The sequence below is a fragment of the Artemia franciscana genome, chromosome 21 (genome assembly GCF_032884065.1).
Source record: "Artemia franciscana chromosome 21, ASM3288406v1, whole genome shotgun sequence".
NCBI lineage: Eukaryota > Metazoa > Arthropoda > Branchiopoda > Anostraca > Artemiidae > Artemia > Artemia franciscana.
In genome coordinates, this window is record NC_088883.1 from 16639664 (window position 1) to 16658598 (window position 18935).

The following is an 18935-nucleotide window of genomic DNA, read 5'->3' on the forward strand; positions in this document are numbered from 1 at the left end:
GTTTATTTTAGGATTTATTTGTTTATATGTAGCAGCATCGGCTCTTGTCAATTATATCGACTACACTCAAGAAGTTTGATCTGTTTGAGCTGAGTAAAATTAGTTTCTCTGTCTACATTCGGAAATAATTAGCTTAGTCTCAATGAGATAAACAACTATACAGGTATATTTTGATTAAATATTTAATATATAGAGTTGATTAGGTTGGGTTAAATATTTAATAAAATACGTTTTGGGCTGCCAGCTTCCCATAGTTCTCTTGTGTAGTTTCCATAATTTTGTTTCTAAATTATTACATTTTCACCATATTTTGGTATATTTCATTAGGACTAACCTAACTTCACTTCTTGGTTGTGGTCAATATAATTGAAAAGTATCGGAGCATCTCTTATCTTTATGCTTGGACGAGATTATTTATTCAGTTCCTGTTCGTTTTGGCTTTTGTATGCTGATTGGTAATAATTGGGGTTAAGGCCCTTCGATACCATGAAGTATTATCCCATCTCTTCTGTTATTAAATTTAGTAGTCTGTGTGACCAAAGTATACAAAATTGATTGGGCTTGCCAGGGCTTGAATAACTTTGATAAAAGATTCGAATATACGACACAAAACTAAAAGTTGACACCTAATTTCCTAGAAATCTTTTAAAAACGCCTTTTTGTGGCGTAGATTGAGATATTCAGATTTAATGGAACTTACGTTATTAGATCTTACCTTAGACCTTACATCTGCCTATGCCATCAGAGGCACTCAGGGCATCCACAAGACTTCGCCAATCTTTTCTGAATTGGGCAGCTGCATATATGTAAGCATGGATACTGTGCAGATCAGACTGGTATGTTCGACGCAAAGTGTTCCATGGTTTTCCCCGTCTTCGACTTCCGTTTGGGTACCAACGTCAAGTGGCTTTTGGGATCTGAGTGTCCTGCACTCGAAGAACATGGCCAAAGTATCTCCACCTCCGAGCTCTAATGATATTTGTCACTAGAGGCTGGCTGGCAAGTTTGTGGACTTTTTCAATTGTGATTCTGTCTGACCAATGAATATTTAAATTCTTCGAAGACAATTGTTCTCGAATGCAAGGATTCTCTCCTCCTGTTGTTGGTTCAAACTTCAGATTTCGGCTATTTAAAGGAGGACTGGGATGACGTTGCTGTTGGACAGGCGTAACTTAAGCCGGTTCGAGTAATTTTTCCATTTCCATATGCGCTTGACCCTATTGAACGCGGTGTTCGCCTGCCCTATTCTCGTTATTATTTCTTTGAATATTGATCCCGTATTCTCCACTATGCTTCCAAGGTACCTGAATTCCGCGACTTTTACTATTTCCTCATTTCCATATCTGATATGAAGTGAGGAATCAGTAGTCACCATTATTTTGGTTTTGTTCGAATTTATTCTTGGCCAAGTTGGCTTGCTTTTTCGCTGACCCTGTTTAGAAGCTCTTGCAGACGTTGCTTGCACGAATGTGGTATTGTAATATCATCTGTAAAGTCTAGGTCACCAACTGTCTTTCGGCAGAAAGTTTGATACCATCGGTCGCGGAGTTGCGGAGAATGAAGTCAATGATTATCACGAAAAGTAACGGCGACAGTACACAGCCTTGCTTGACGCCAGATAGAATTCGACAGTTTTGGGGTTGGCCTTCGGGTGTCTTGATGCAGCACTTGCTGTCGACAATTTTTCAGAAAGCGATTAGAGTATTAAATTGAAACTTTCAAGGAGTGTTAATAGGGATGTTGAAAAAACCAAAAAGCAATCTGTGCTTACTGATGGTACTACAAGTGCTGCTACTTTGCTACTATTACAACGACTACTACTACTGAGGCTAAGGGTAGGAAGGTGAAACTTTCAGAGAATGTTAAGAGGGATGCTAAAATAAATCAAAACACTCTTAAGTGTTTAATATTGAATTTTTTACCCAATAGGAGTAATATTGGATTTATTAAAGATAAAAAAGAGGAAACATTTAAATGTAATTTGTTTTCAGTAAAGTGCAAATTATGTTCTGGTCTTTAGAAGGCCCGGGACTATCAGGCCTACTCATCTTAACTTCTGCTCGTTTTGAGTTTGATTCAGTTATTTATTGTAATTTCTGTTTTTTTTTTGGGTTTTATTTATTTATTGATGGGGATTTAGGGTAGTTTTACGCTTGGAAAATTACTTGACTTAATTTCGGCTCATCTTTAGTTAATGTAGCTCTTTGCTTTTCTTTGAAAAACTTCTTTGGTGGAATTTTTTAATTAATTAAAATAAACAATCAACCCAAACTCAAAACTAGCAGAAACTACCACGAAGAGGAGTAGGGCTAACGCCCCCTATGTCATCTAAGAACCAGGACGTATTTTGCACTTAACTGAAAGTCTGATCTCTACTCTTATTTCTCATATAAAAATCACTGTCATAACCAAGAACATTGGAAAGAAAAAATGAATGTAGATTGACAGTTTAATATGTATTGATATTTTTCCGGGAAGTTTTAATAATTTCAGATTTATTAAAGTTATAAGAGAGTTATAAAGAGCTCTAGTTTCTGCTCGCTTTGAGTTTGACTTGGTTATTGATTGCGAAACAATCTGGAATTAAATCTAAAAAAATTGACTGAAAGTAAGGAGCAGCATTAAAACTTAAACCGAACAGAAGCCAGTTCGTATATGAGGGAGCACACCTCCTGCTCAATCCCTCGCTCTTTACGCTATAGTTTGACTTTTTGCTCCAATTCCTTAAGAACAACTCCTGAAAAACAAGGGTCGTTGAGTTAGAATAAGAAGCCTTTTTAAAGCATTAAAAAGCTTTGGTGAAACATGTGAAGGATTTGCACGCATCATTTCATCAGTATACAATCATCTCTTTTGCAAAATATGTTTTATCAATCGACATTTTATTTGAAAGGAATTGAAACTCAAGTAGGTAGATCCATCATTATCTGGTCACTAAACCGATTTAGCATATTTTCATGCATACTGCCTAAATATTCTTCCTATAAGGCAAGATCTCCATTTCACAAAGCGCTCTGGCCATTGGCTTTTATATTTTTTACATCTTCATTGTATTCACCATCCTCGCTAATAATGCTACCAGTGGCACCAATTAATGGAAGGGGGAGTTTGGCCCCCCTTCCCCCAGATACTTCCGTCGCTCCCCTTTGTCTCCCACCTTTTTCTTTCGTATTTACAGAAAAATTAAAAAATTCCCTCCCCCTTTGAATTTGAAAATGTTAATTTTGCCCTATGAAACCAAGAAAGGAAAGAATATAATAAATGAAAAATAAAATCAAATAGGTGAGAAAACAAGGATTATGAAAAAACAGAATGTTGTATTTTGAATTAATAAATATTGATTGATTGATGTCAACCAGTAGCAAAATACGAAGACAAGCAAATATTTCGACAAGGACCTCGGCTAACTCGTCCTCATTGCTCAAAAAAAAAAAAAAAAAATCCAACCTTTCGAAGTGAGTTTGACAAGAGGAGAAAAGATACTCATATTTGTGTCTTTTTTATTTCATATCTGTACCTTTGGGTATCTTTTCTTCTCTTCTCAGATTCAATTCGAATGGCTAGATTTTGTTCCTTTTATTTTTTTTTTTTTTTTTTTGAGCACTGAGGACGACTTGGTGGAGGTCCTTGTCAAAATATTTGCTTGTTTTTCGTCTTCATATTATCCTACTGACTGAAAAAATCCTCATTTTCTCACCTATTTGATTTTATTTTTCATTTATTGTATCCTTTCCTTTCTTGGTTTCATGCGTCATGTATAGCCAGTGTGGTCTTAGAATGCATCTAATTTTGCCACCCCTATATTATTGTGTATTGTCGCTACTGAATACTACATCGGTAAGTCAAGCTATCCTCTTGGTCGATCTTGTCTCCAAACATCACCTCTTTATCTTGTTTTATGCCTGATTTTAGTACCCTACTCGTCTTAACATCAATTTTTAACCTATTCTTGAACCCTGAACCACCAAAGCCACGAAAAATTTTGCCAATATTGTGTATCTAAGACATTCAAATCATCTGGATAGTCTTAATATAGGAGAGTTTTACATGCTGGTTTTCATTTTCATTTACTGGATTAGTATTCTCACCTAAGGGAGATCCAAGGATACTTGAAAATTTATGCTTGAAGTGGAGGGGGGATATGTACTGCAGCATTAGTGGTGAATCTGGCTGAAAAAAACCGAGTGTATATGACAATTTCCATTGCCCATCCGAAAGTTTGTTTACGCTATACTACTGTCGTCTGCAGCAGCTCATTGCTGAAAGTTTTAATAAAAGCCAAGCACCAGCACGTATATATATATATATATATATATATATATATATATATATATATATATATATATATATATATATATATATATATATATATATATATAATTGTTCAATTTATGTTTATTGTTTATAATGTATTACGCAATGTTTTTAAATTCACCAAGTGGTGTCTTTGTTCAATAGTTACTTTTCTTCATTACCGCTTGAATATCACCTACTTCAATAGCATTCCCTATTCCCCCCCCCCCACATAAATACTGTAGCTATTCCCCAGGTTGTATCCGCAGTATGGTTGTATTAGTAGTAGTAGTAGTAACAATAATAGCGGCAGTACTAATAGCAGTAGTAGCATATACATGTTACCTTTTGGTCAGTTGAACGTCCCCTTCATGATACCCTGAAAGTTTAATCTTAATTCGGTTAACCGTTCCTAAAACATTTTTGATGCGCCCTTTTGACCCCCTTTTCATGTTAATACTCTAAGCCTTACAAATAGTTACTATTGATGTAGTAGTTGGATCAATTTAGTAGCAGTAGCAGTAGCAGTAAAAGTAGCAGTGGTAGCAGTATTAGTCGAAGCAAGCACATATTACTTTTTGGCCAATTGATCTTCCCATTTAAGCATTCTCTGAAAGTTCCAACTTAATACACCAAATCCATTCTCTGGATACAGCCTTTGGAAAATCTGCATGTACGTGATCTATTTTTTATTTAGTTCAAATTTTTCCTCAATATTCCGTCAAATTTTCACCTTCATACGCTTAGCCTTGATAGTACTAGCATCATACTAGTAGTGGTAGTAGTAGGAGCAGTAGTAACAACAATAGTGTTGCATTAGTTGTAGTAGTAACAGTAGTAGAAGCTGTATTAATAGCAGTAGTAGATTATGTGTGATGCTTTTTGGTCAATTGAGCATTCCCCTAATAATGCCCCGGACGTTTCATAATGATATCCGTATGCACATAACGACAACCCGCAGATGATGTGTATTGATTTCAGTTGAGATGACAACCCGTAGGCCTATGCACATAACGCGTATTGATTTTAGTTCAACATTCTCTGGACGGCTCACCTGATTACCCTTCATCTTTTTGGAAAGTAAATGTCAAACATGCCCACTTTTCTCAATAGCATGTACTATACGTGGACAATGGACGAATTGCCTAACTTACAGTCCTTGCTCTGAGGGCTGTAAGGGGGTATCCCCAAAGACATAAATACTACTACTACTACTACTACTAATAACTCACTGCAGCACCAAGCCGCCTGAGGCCAACACAGCTACGCACGCTCCTCCTCCAACCTAATCTATTTAAAGCCTCCCTCTTTACACCCTCCCAGGAAGTTCCCATTTCCTTTAAATCCTTATTTATGACATCCTCCCAACCCAGACAAGGACGACCTGCTTTCCGTGTAGCCCCAGACGGTTGGCCAAAAAGGACAATCTTCGGTAATCTGTCATCCTTCATCCGTAGAACGTGGCCTAGCCATCTCAACCTTTCTTTCATTATAGCCCCAGAAAGCGGGATTGAACCACACTTTTCGTACAAACTACTGTTTGAAATACGGTCAGTCAGCCGGGTACCCAGAACAATCCGTAGGCAATTTCTCTGGAAAACATCTAGTAAATTTTCATCTGCTTTTCGGAGTGTCCATGCTTCAGAGCCATATTTGACCACTGTCATCACTGTAGCTTCCAATATTCTAATCTTGGTTTGTAGGCTTATCTTTCTATTCTTCCAAACTTTTTTTAACTGTGAAAAAACACCCTGAGCTTTAGCTATTCTACTTTTAACATCTTCACTGCTCCCACCATCTTTACTAATAATACTACCAAGGTAACTGAAGCTCCCAACCTGATCAATCTTTTCGTTACCTAAGGTCACCTGTTCATCTTCACTTATTCCTAACCTTAGTGACTTAGTCTTTTAAATTTTAGTCTAATAGTTTTTTAGTCTAATAGTTTTAGTCTTAGTCCTTTTAAATATCCTGAACGAAGTAGCTGTCTCAAAATTTTGATTGGATGTGATTTAGGAAATGACTGTCGTGGAGGGGGGGTACTGGTTGCCCTTATATCACTTTTCATTTAAAAAGAACACTGCAACTTTCAATTTCAATAAAAAACCTTATATGTCCCCGGGGAAAAACTTACAACCCTCATCCCCGGGCTCTTGGGGATTGTTTCACCCCTGGACGTATTGTTATATAATTTGCGAACTATTTTGAACCAAACCACTTTCTCAAAAGTTCGATGAGATGCATCTGTGGCAAAGAGTGTAGAGAGAGGAGAGGGGCTTTTCTCGCACTCATCATTTTCGACTCTTAACGAGGGAACTAGAACTTTCAATTTCTAATCAAATGAGCCTCCTCCAAAGTTTATACGACCAATCTTCCAATAAAACGTTATATGCTCTTGGGACATAACCTACAACCCTTGCCCTCATGCTCTTGGGGGGTTTTGCCAACACCGGAAGCATTGTTATATGATCTTTGGATTATTTTAAACAAAATCAGTGTCTCAAAATTTCGATCGGATACACTTGGGGGACAAAGGGTGTGTGAGAGGAGGAGGAAGGTTATTTGTCCTTCGATTACTTTTGACTCTGAAAAGGGCACTAGAACTTCTGATTTCCAATCGAAGTTTCCACGACAATTCCTTCTATAATACGTGCCTTAGCCAGCGCTGTTACGCTGCCTATGATGTGAGCTAAGAGGCTAAAACTGTAATTTAACACAATTTTGGGTTTAGCATAAACAAAGGTTATCATTACCACTCTTGCATATCATTATGGCTACTTGGTTGTTTACTGCTCAAAATAGACTTTGTTTTCTACAATCAAAGTCTTTCATAATAATGTGCTTTTTCTTTCAAAACGAGAAAATTCCTTTCGTTCCGATATAATTTGTATCTTCTGAAAATATGCGCTGATTATTACATAGACGCGGTAGATGTCAATAAAAAGTAAAATTCACATGAGTAATTGTTTGACATGACTTCCGGTCTTTGAGGATATTACTGACATTGTCAAATGCCTTTGCTATGGGTTACTTTCTGTTTCGCCGGTTTTTTCAATGTCACTATAATTAATGTATATGTTACTCCTTGCATGCTCAAAGCGGGTCCTCAATGAGTTTTTTGTTCTTAGACTCACCCAATATTTGTTATTTTGAAGGTGAAATTAAGCTGTAGCCTAAGACTGTTGGAGTTACTACATTAAAACAAAACAGATCCTCATCAACAGCAGGTATGTATAAGGCCCTCCTCTTGTTGCTTTAGCATTGGAGAATTTGCATCAGTGGCGTAATTTTCTAAGGAAACAGGGGGACAACTGCCCCTCTTAAATCTTGGTTTGCACCTCAGGCTCCAGTTCGCGCCCCAGCTGAAATTAAGTCTGTTTAAAAATTTTGTCAAAACTAAGATAAGGCTGCATTACTAAAGCATCCATAGAAGTGAGTCAGTTTTCTTTAGTAAATCTTTTCTTTTATGGTAAATATGGATCATTTTTTATTGTCATTTTCACTTGATTTGGGAAAATTGGCTCGAACTTTGCCCCTCTCCCCTGGATTTTAACGAAATTACGCCACCGATTTGCATCTCCCTTAAATTATATTCCTCTACGGGGTCTGTTTGTGGGATATTTTGTTTTGTTGTGATTGAACTCTACGAAGCGTTGTGTTCGAATTAAGAAATCTGTTGCGATGAGGTAGAGACACTGGCATTGCGATTGGTGCATTTTTTCCCCCTAGTAATATTGAGCCTTTGCAAATACTCCAAAATAAAGCAATTGCTATTTGAAATTTATGATGTTTTATGCCGTAGATTATTGGTGTAAATTTTATCTCGTACTTGTCCAGACACAGGAGCCAATGCTAATCAACATCAGACTTATCGTTCACATTATCAAATAGAAAGTTTTATTGATGAAAGTAAAGAGTGAAGTTGAAACTAAAAATGAACAAAAAAAATACTGCTTCACAGTTCATGCAGTAAATTCTAAAAAAAATGTTTGGAATAAACTGGCTTTTGATATTTCTCAATGTCTATAGAATCATTATTTGTAGAATGTCTTTATGTAGAAATATTTGATCGTATAATGCCTCCCTTCCATTTTAAAAAATAATGCAGACATGAAAATTTTTAGTTCTATGAAATTTATTTAAGGCGAACTATTACAAACAAAGAAAATGAAAAACAAATTTTATGTTATTGTCTTTGAAAGAGAAGGATATGCTTGCCTATTAGCACAAAGTTTGTTAAATCTCGATGTCAATCATGAGATTGAAACCAAACGAACACAAAATTTCGATTTTATTTCAGCTAATGCATATTTCATTTCATCTAATCCAGAAAAAACTTGTTTTGTATAAACAGGATATTGCAAATGTCATCAATACTTTTAAAGCTTTATTTCACAGAATATCATATTTACTCTTAATATTTAGCCAAAATTGAATTATAGATGCATTCTGGAATTTTTGTTTTAAATAAGTATCGCAAGATAATTCAATCAAGTTTTCTTTCTAATTATTTGCTAATTCAAATTCATCATTTTCTTCGTCGATAAGCAGATTCTGTATCCACACAAATTCTGTAAAATTAAATTATCAAAATAGTTTGAGAAATGAATTAGCAAACCATCCCTGCATTCAACAGATTGACTTTTGTTTGCTTGTATGTTATGTTGGACGCATAAATTTAGATGTAGAAACATCTTAAACTCATATTTTTCCCAATTTGTCTTCCAAAGCTCCATTTTTATTAATATTTTCACCTTTGCTTTTTGAGTCAATAAATGTATTTTTGGTCCTTACATCGTTTTATTCAAAACGCTCAGTTGTCCTAAGATTTCCATCAAACAGATCAGTTTAATAATTAAATTATCATCCCTGAAATATACTTGCGTCGTCAGTTTGATTTTCTTTTATTACAATTGCAATTTCCACTTTGAGTTCATGTATGCTCTTAATAACATTAGCACGAGATAGCCAGCACACTTCACAAAAGTGTGGTATAAGTAGCTCCCATATCGTCACACGGCTTTGTAAACAATCTAAGATTCTAACTTATAACGAACTTTTTTTTTTATATAGTCCGTAATTTTTGTCACTTTTGTAAAAACAATGAAGTTCCGCATTTTATCTTTTGATACAAGAGCTGCTCTGTGGAACATGCTGCGCATCGCGAGAACATCGGGTGTTTTCATTTTAAATACTGCTAGAAGGCCAGTTTTGTGTCCTGACAGTGATTTTGCACCATCTTACAGGTTAGATACCAATATACAGTTATGAAAACTCCTATCTTGCCAATAAGAAGCTTTTGGTACAGAGCTCTGAACTTGGCGCCTCCTCCAAGCCCGCGCTCCGACGCGTAGATCGTACTACAACACCATAGGCGGGAACGCAATTTTGTTTTGTTGCATACACAGTTTAGATACCAATATTGGTATCTAAGCTGTGCTGCCAGTTTCCTGTCTCTAGCCGCTAGCATCGCTACCGCGCACTGTGTCCAAAAAATAAATCGAGTTTTCATAACTGTATTGGTATCTAAGCTGTGCACCATCTGTACAAAGCCAAAAGAATTTATTCTACAATGTGCCTTTCTCATTAGAAAGGAGTGTCAATTACATAAAGTTTCACGGGATGTGCCTTTTCCAGGAATAAGTGTAAAAATTCTTTTCAATATGTAGAAGATGCCCAATTAAATATGTGGTTGTAGCTACCTGAGTTCCTTTTTCTACTTCCAGGGCGAATTTTGAAGTGCGTATCTGAGAATTTAATTAATCGGAAAGATTGCATCGTTTATCGTCTAAATAGTCTAATGGTCAATCGTCTATTTGTTCAACCCTGAATGGAGAATCTAGTAGAATCCATAAAATCTTGTGAATTCTACGTTGAGATAGCAAACCTAACTTTTGTTGAGTCGGGGCCAGTAAGTGCCACAGTCCTGAAAGGGTTAAGATATCTCGCCTGACTGTGTAGTTTAGATTCCATTCGATTTTTTGTCAATCCTGGCTAATACTTGCGCCTCCCCATAAACTAGTCCATGCCTCCCTAGGGAGGCGAGCCTCCTAGTTTGGAAAGTGCTGCCCTAGATTAAGTGGAATTGTATCTCAAAGCAAATAGGCCTGCTTTTCTTAATCCCTTTTTGTAACCTTAATCTTGTTTTCTTAATCTTTCCGACATAGAACAAGTATTACACATGCAAATTTGTCTCATAGCTATTTGTTTTTGATACAAAAAGATTTAGCTACACAAAATTTAATGTTCGACATTTCTTCAACTATTCATCAAAAGATCAGATCAAATCAATCAGGTGATAGTTTCTGTCCCGAAGATACAGAATGACCCACTTCAAGCCCTACCCTTATCTCGTTAATACGAGGAACCCGCAAGACAATCTGTAAACCAAAATTAACCAACCCAAACATATTCCGTCTTTGATGCAACGCTGGGTTAGTTGAGTCAGCTGATTTTTTTTTTTTTTTTTTATTTATTTTTTTTTTTTTTTAACACAGAAAATTAGATATGCAATTGTCTTAGGCCCAGATCGCCGCAAATATAGCTAGTACAGAACAAATACGTGGGAAAAGCCTTTCAAACTACACATTGTTTTTAGCAATGCCAGGGGCGTAAATTCACGAAAATGGGGGAGGGGGGTAAGATATATTTTTCAAAATATCTGAGGTGGCAATTTCATTGTTCTATTTTTTCATTTTTTGGGTGTTTTAAATGAAAATACCAATTTTGTTCAGATTCTAGGGGGTAAAGGTCCACCCCTGCTCCCCCCCCCATTGACGACCCTGAGTAATGTTTATATAAAAAGGACTAGCTTATCCGTTGCACATCGCTGCGATTTCAAAGGAAAGAAAACTCATTGAAAATTCGATGTACTGACAAACCCCTCTCATGGAGAATTCCTCCCTGAAAAATACCCCCTACGGTAAATTTTTGTCCCACGCTTCAGTAACGATCGCACTTTTAAATATAAAAGTATTTGAAAAAAATCTTCTCGGAAAATTTATTTCATTTGTGTTCCCCCCTTCCCCGAGAATTCCCCTTCACTGGCGAATCGAGTCCATAAATCAAAAACATAATAATCAAGGGCGTTTTTTTGGCAGGCAAGGGGGGGGGGGCAGTTGCCCACAATAATTTGGAGAAAAAATATTTTATAGCCTATACCCCTTGACTATCCAGATAAGGACCCCTCCCCCAATTACAATGCTGGAGCTAAGCCCCCGATTATAGTGCATTTGTGTTGCAAGCAATATTGTGTTTAGTTGTACTAAAAATATATATCTTAATTCGGGTGTAATTCAGCGTGGATAAACTGAAGATAAATGTACCTGAATATCTTTTACAGCCACTGAAGAAGAACAAATTGGAAGCGTGTGCCAATCCTATTAGCAGCATGAAAAAATATGAGATTAGTCGTAATTTCTCAATGAAGTCATTCATTCCTTCAACCTAAGTAGACAGCCAGAATCATTGTCAGTATAAAACTATCTCAGGGTCTAGAAGATGATTATCTGGCTCGTGAGCCTCCGTTAAAACTACCGACACCATGTCCACTAACGCCATGTCTAGTTAGCATAAAAAAATTTACATAATATTTTAGAAGAGGAAGACACTGTTATAAGGCAGTGCTCTTGATTAATACTACAAGAATTAAATTCCATATATTTTATAACCTTCCAGTACAAGCGTCAAGCCCCTCTTTATTCCCCCGAAAAGATTTTTTATGGAGGCGTTTGGTTTCCAGGGGTAACCGTATCGAATCAGAGGTTTTAGGATATCGGACAATGGTTCATTCGAACATAGATATAGAAAGTTTCTGAAGTACTTTTCAAACGACAAAAGAAATCGCTTCAAAGTAAAGTGTGATTTCCACTATTGTTTATATGAAAATAACAATTTTAACCAAACTGCCAGCAAACTGCCAAAACGCCATTAACTGCTGTCAATTAATTCATAACTAACGAAAGTATTTATATAGCCTCTCAGTTTCAGCGACTATATTAATGTTCATTAGCCTTTTTATACCTAAACGTATTAATTTGAAAAAACACTGCTCTTCCGAGGGAAGGAAAGAGCGAAGTTGAAACTTAAAATGAACAAAAATTATTAATTCACAGTCTATCTAGCGCACATCAATAAAACTAGCACAAATAAATCAACTGGTTATATTTCCCTATGTTTGTAGGATTACAAAAAACTAGCGCTTTACTGAAAACACAAAACAATATAGGAGCTTGGTACGGTAAAAGTAAACCATCACCTCTGCACAATTAGCTCAGTTCAATAATTGAATGTCGTTTTGGACCTGAAAAGGACATTTCATGATTAATTTGTAGACAAGTTCGAAGTGAAGCAATCTTATTAGTTTTAAAACTACAGACTCGCTTTAGAAGTTGTATCACAACTTGAAATTTTCTGTTTTATAGAGAGAAATAACTGGGTTTCCAGAATTAATATTACGGTTGATATGTTCTTCATTTCGAGCAATACTAGGTGAGACCAAGATGTTACCTGATAGATAAATGTATTATTTTGCATGATGTTTAATGGCTTTAAACTAATTATTTTAATTGTATACTGAAAGTTACTGATGTCAAAGCCCTTGTAAGACTATAAAAAGCGTTATAGATTGGTTTGTTGGTGAGTGGCTACGTACATGCTTTTGACTCCTAAATCCATATTCCTCATTTTTATACTCGGCTTTTGTGTTTTCAATAAAGTGCTAGTTTTATGTAATCCTGCAAAAATAGGGAAATATCACTATTTGATTTATTTGCAATAATTTTATTGATGCAAGCTAGATAGGCTGTGAAGTAATAAGTTTGGTTCGTTTTAATTTTAAATTTCGCCCTTTACTTCTCTCGAAAAAAACTTAATCTTTGCTCGTTTTTGATTAAATTTAATTTAGAAACCGCACTGCAATGATCTCTTTTATTTATACGGAATAATGTTCGTTCGTTTTAAGTTTTAATGTTGCTCCTTGGTTTCAGTTGACAACTTATTATTTTATATAATTTCTAATCACCTCCAATCTAGGGGAGATAACACACCTCAACCTTTATTAAGAAGCTGGAAGAAGAAATCGTACTAGAATTGAAGGAAAAAATAAATTTATAGTGAAAAAAAAAATCAAAACATTGTTCCGTTTCTTCTTGTATTTTATTAAATAAAAAAAAAAATAGATCTTTAATTCTTTGTTTGAAAAATTAAATGTAGTAGGACATAAAATTTTGCTCCAGGCGAGTAGCTTCGACAAAAAAAGGTTAACTAAGCGGACAGGTTTGCATATTGACATGCTTGTGGGTTTTTTTTTCTAGCTGAATAGAAATTTGCCTTTAAGCTTAGGGGGCTATTTAACCTGTCCCTAAATAAAAAAGCCACTCATTACTTAGAAATGAATCGAAAATCAAAAAAAAGAAGATTATTTCTTGTGTATGTACGATAAAAGGTATTATAAACTAAGTTTTTTTTTTCATTTTAAATATTTCGGGAAGAATTACGTGAATTCTCCTACAGAACTGTTTCACTTATCTTTCTTCTTCTTTGGATGCACAATCTTACGTATGGAGAGAATATTATGGTGGAATTGTCAAGTAGATAATTTGAATAAGTAACTATAACAATAAGAAATCTTTAAAATTTTTTAATTTTTTTTTAAAGTAAATTTTAATATACAACTTTGACTGGTTCCAGAACCACATGCCTACGCTTCTCCAACCACTTAATGGAAAGGGTTTGGGGTCAGGGGCGCTTGGGGTCAGTCTGCCCCTAGCAGATTTGCTAGGGGCAGAGGGGGCAACTACCCCTCCCAGACCTCAGTTCTCACCGGACCCCAGTTTGCCCTCCCCCAGCTGAAATTTAGTTTCTCTAGAAGTGTTGTCAAAACTAAGTTAAGCCTGCATAATTCAAGCATCCACTGAAACAGGTCAGTTTTCTTCGGTACATCTATACCTATTTCATTGCTACATGGCTCGTTTTTCAGTTTTCTCTATCGTTTTCACTTAATTTGGGAAATTTTGCTCCAGATTTCACCCCCCCCCTCCTCACAGGATTTAGCAAAATTACGGTATTCGTTGGGGGTACGGATTTAGTGATCTACTAAGAATGTCGTTGCAAACAATGGACTGGATGACCTCTATTCCCTTTTAAGTCAAAATGCTTGGCAATAGGCGCGCACCCAAGGGGCTATAGACCCACCCCCTCAAAAAATGCTTTGTTTTTAAGTTTTATTTAATCTGCTTGTTTTTATAATTCATTCCTTAGTCCCTACTCAAAACGTGCATTCAAAGAAATAAACTTGAAATAAACTGAAATAAACTTGAAGTAATGCATTAAAATGTAGTTTTTTTTAAAGGAATTTTAAAAGCTTTCCGTTGATTGGCCAAATAACTCGGGTCAGCTCCCCTTCCCCATAATTATTTTCTAAGTGCGCCACTGCTTAGCAAAATACCTTCCCGGGACACTTGAAAAATACTCATGTAGAAAGGACAAAACCGTGATTGAAATAAAAATCCTAAGAAGGAATCGAATGCATTACACTCTAATTTGATGCCCAACGCTGTACTAACAGAGCCACACCTATACAATCTAATTTGATTTATCTAGTGTTTGTATTAGAAGGAACATGCGGGATGTGTTACGGGTGGTAAACGGGAGGACCATAATTATTATAATGATGATATCGTTTTATACTTCCAAGCTTTTCTACTTAAAAAGTGAAAACAAAAGTGTTCTTTTTAGTGCTATATTTTGCTTATGGGTGGTATCTATATATATATATATATATATATATATATATATATATATATATATATATATATATATATATATATATATATATATATATATATATATATATATATATAAATAAGTTGTCTGTCTGTCTGTCTGTCTGTCCGCATATGACGTCTGAATTATTTCATCATATACCAATTCAAAAACGAAAGTATTCAAGCCGATGTAGCTGAGTTGGTAACGCGTTATGTTCCAGGTTCGAGAGGTTCCAGGTTCGAACCTTGAATACAAAAGCAGAAAAAAAACTAAAAAAGGTAAAAACTACAAAAAAAACTAAAAAGAAAAACTAAAAGAACTAAAAAAGCTAAAAAACTAAAAAAACTAATAAAAGGTAAAAAACTTAAAAACTAAGAAAGAAAAAAAAACTAAAAAACGTAAAAACTACAAAACTAAAAACTAAAAAAAAACTAAAGAAAGGTAAAAACTACAAAAAATAAAAAAGGTAAAAACTACAAAAAAACTAAAAAAAGAAAGAAAAACTAAAAACAAAAAATTTATTCCATCATATACCAATTCAAAAACGAATGTATTCAAGCCCGAAGTAGCTGAGTTGGTAACGCGTTATGTTCCAGGTTCTAGGTCTAAGAGGTTCCAGGTTCGAAACTTGGCTTTAGCATAAAAACTACAAAAAAAACTAGAAAGAAAAACTAAAAAAACTAAAAAAAACTAAAAAAAGGTAAAAAACTAAAACTAAAAAAAATAAAAAAAAGGTAAAAACTGCAAAAAAAGACTAAAAAGAAAAAAAAACTAAAAACTAATAAAAAAATTAAAAAAACTAAAAAGAAAAAAACTAAAAAAAGGAAGAAAACTGAAAAATAAAGGAGAAAAACAAAACTAAAAAAAAAAAAAAAAACTAAAAAGGTAAAAACTACAAAGAAAACTAAAAAGAAAAAAGAAAAAAAATACTAAAAAAAAGATAAAAACCAAAAAAAACTAAAAAGAAAAAAGGAAAAAAAAAACAAAAAATTTATTTCATCATATACCAATTCAAAAACGAATGTATATACAGACCGGGACACAAATGACGACCGGGACGCCGGGGGGCACAGGGGGATATATAAATGACGACGGGGACATAGGGAATGTTCGATTAGCAATCACCATCAACAAAGCTCAAGGGTAATCATTAGAATCATGAGGTATAGATCTGAATACGGATTGTTTTTCCCCACCCCAACAGCTAGTAATTGATAAAAATTACGTAGATATGAGCAACAGCTTTCAAATGAGCCATTAAACTTCATTCTAAAAAGGTGCTGGTCGCTCACTAGTCCCAGCTTTTCTACTTGAGACATGGCACCAAAAGTGCCATTTTCAGTTCCATTTGAAACTTGCTGATGCTGGAATTTATAGGGTGGACGTGGATATGAGTAATATCTTTTATATAACCTATTAAAAATCTGCCGATACCAGTGCACCCAATAACAATACACCCATACCGAGACGCGTGATATCGATACATCCGATACCAATACAGGGTACTCCCCTTTCCTAAGGCGCTATGGAGGGTCATACCATCACCAAGACCATAGATATTGAAACTTTGAACTATGTTGAACAAAATCTAAAAATTTTGATTTGATGACTTTGAGAGAAGGGGGCTTTAGGGAGGGGGGCTAGTTGCCCTCGAATATTTTTGGTCACTTAAAGGGGCACTACCAAATTTAATTTCCGTTGGAATGAGCTATCAAACATCTCTCTATGATGTTTTGGTCACCCCCTAGCCCTGTAAGAAAAAAAAAAGAAAAGGAGACAGATCAGTGCTACCCATGTAAAATAGTTATTTTCCTTGCTGTTCATGCCTATTCCAATGGTACGCTTTTCATTTTGATCTGACGTCATTTTGGTGGGTTTTGGACTTTTTTTCGAAATCACCATAAATTTCTTTTCGCTATAAATTTTTACATTTAAGACGAACCAAAATAATAGTTATCATCCCTGAATCAGTGTCAGATTTTTACTGGGTATTTCTAGACGTGGTTTTTAACTTTTGGTTACTATAGGCTGTGGTTCGGTTTTTACTTGGTTGCAGTTACCGCTGCAAGTATGATACGGTTAGCCCCCCCCCTCATTTAACTCTCTTCAAAAAACGGATCTGATTAAAATTGTTTGTTAGTGATTTGCTTAAAATAGACCAAAGAACATATAACAATGCCTCTAGGGTTGACACAACCCCCTAGTGCCCAGGGGATAAGGTTGTAAGTCATGTCCTGGGGCATACAAGGTTTTGTGGAATGGGTGGTCGTATAAATTTCAGATGGGGCTCTTTTGATCTTAAGTTAGAATTTAAAGTACCCTTTTTAAAAGTCAAAAGTGATTTGAGAGCATTCAGCCCCTCCACGCTCATCATTTCCCCAAATACGTCCAATAAGAATTTGGAGATAGCAAATTTGTTCATTGTAGTCAAAGGGTCCGGAAACTGTGTCTTTGAGGAGGACGCTCCTACCCCGCAGCTCTCAGGGCAAGGGCTGCAAGTTTTGCCCTGGGGGCATGAAAGGTTCTTATAAAAAGGGTGGCCGTATATACTTTAGAGGGGACCCATTGGATTGGTAATATGAATTTCTAGTGCCCTTTTTAAGATTAAAAGTGATCTGAGGGTAGCTATCCCCCCAAAAAAACGTCGTATTTTCCCAAAATATATCGATTTGAAAGTTTGAGACAGTCATTCTAGTCCAAATATCATAAAACGATGCTTTTGGGGTTGATACAAACCACCAGAGCCTGTGGGAAAGGGCAGTATGTTATGCCGCGGGGTATTTAAGGTTTTTATAAAAGGGATTGTCGTTTAACTTTAGAAGAGGCTCATTGAAAATGGAAAGTTCTAGTTCGTTTTTAAGCGTCGAAAGTGATGGAGGGCAATTTGCCCCCCTCCCCCTGACAACCCTTCTTTTAACGAAACGCATCTGATTGAAATTATGAGATAGTGATTTTGTTAAAAATAATTCAAAGAACTTATCAAAGAACATATAAGCATTGACACTAATCCCCACCGTCCCGGGGACAGGGTTGTACGATACACCATGAGGGCATATAAAGTATTCGGTTGTATAAACTTCAAATGGGACTCATTTGATTTAAAATTAGAAGTTATAGTGCCCTTTCTAACGGTGAAAGTGATCTGAGAGCAACCACCCCCCTCCTCGCTCATCATTTTTCTTAACAGCTTGAATAAAAATTTGGAGATAACAATTTATTTCATCGTAGTTAAAGGGTCCAGAAAATGTGTCGTTGAGGAAGACCAGCCACCCTCCCCCTACACGCCTCAGCGCAAGGATTGTAAGTTGTTCCCTGGGGGTATTAAAGGTTCTTCTAGAAAAGGTGATTGTATATGCTTTGGAGGGGCCTCATTGGATTGGTAATCAGAAGTCTAGCGCCCTTTTTAAGAGCCAAAGTGATCCGAGCGCAGCTCCCCCCCCGCACACACACACAAACATGTCGTGTTTTCTCAAGATGCATTCAATAGATATTTTGACAGTCCTCTTATTCAAAATAGTCCAAAGATCGTACACCAAGGCTTTTGGGGTTGATACAAACCACAAGAGCATGAGGGCAAGGGTTGTAAGCTATGCCCCTGAGGCATTTAAGGCTCTTTTGAAAGGGATAATTGTATTAACTTTAGAGGTGGCTCATTTGGTTGAAATTGGAAGTTAAGTTCCCCTTTAAGAGTCAATAGTGATGGAGGTCAACGGCCCCCCCTCCAACGACCTGTCTTTTCCCCAAATGTATCTGATTGAAATTGTGCGATGGCAATTTTGTTTAAAATAGTCCAAAGAACATATAACAATGCCTCCAGGGCTGAAACAACCCCCCCAGAGCCATGGGGCTAGGGTTTTAAGTTATGCCCTGGGAGC

The 18935-nt window shown here is 35.9% G+C and overlaps 1 protein-coding gene across 3 annotated transcripts in view; it reads left to right on the forward strand.

Annotated features, from left to right (window-relative positions):
• The first annotated feature begins 7385 nt into the window (after positions 1–7385).
• Positions 7386–18935, forward strand: part of LOC136040610 (uncharacterized) — a 69128-nt gene continuing 57578 nt past the window's right edge. For 2 of the 3 annotated variants that reach the window (XM_065724885.1, XM_065724887.1), the window contains exon 1: positions 7386–7520. The gene's annotated coding sequence lies outside the window, so the exon portion shown is untranslated. The remainder of the gene's footprint in view (positions 7521–18935) is intronic. The other variant, XM_065724886.1, reaches the window with a different exon arrangement.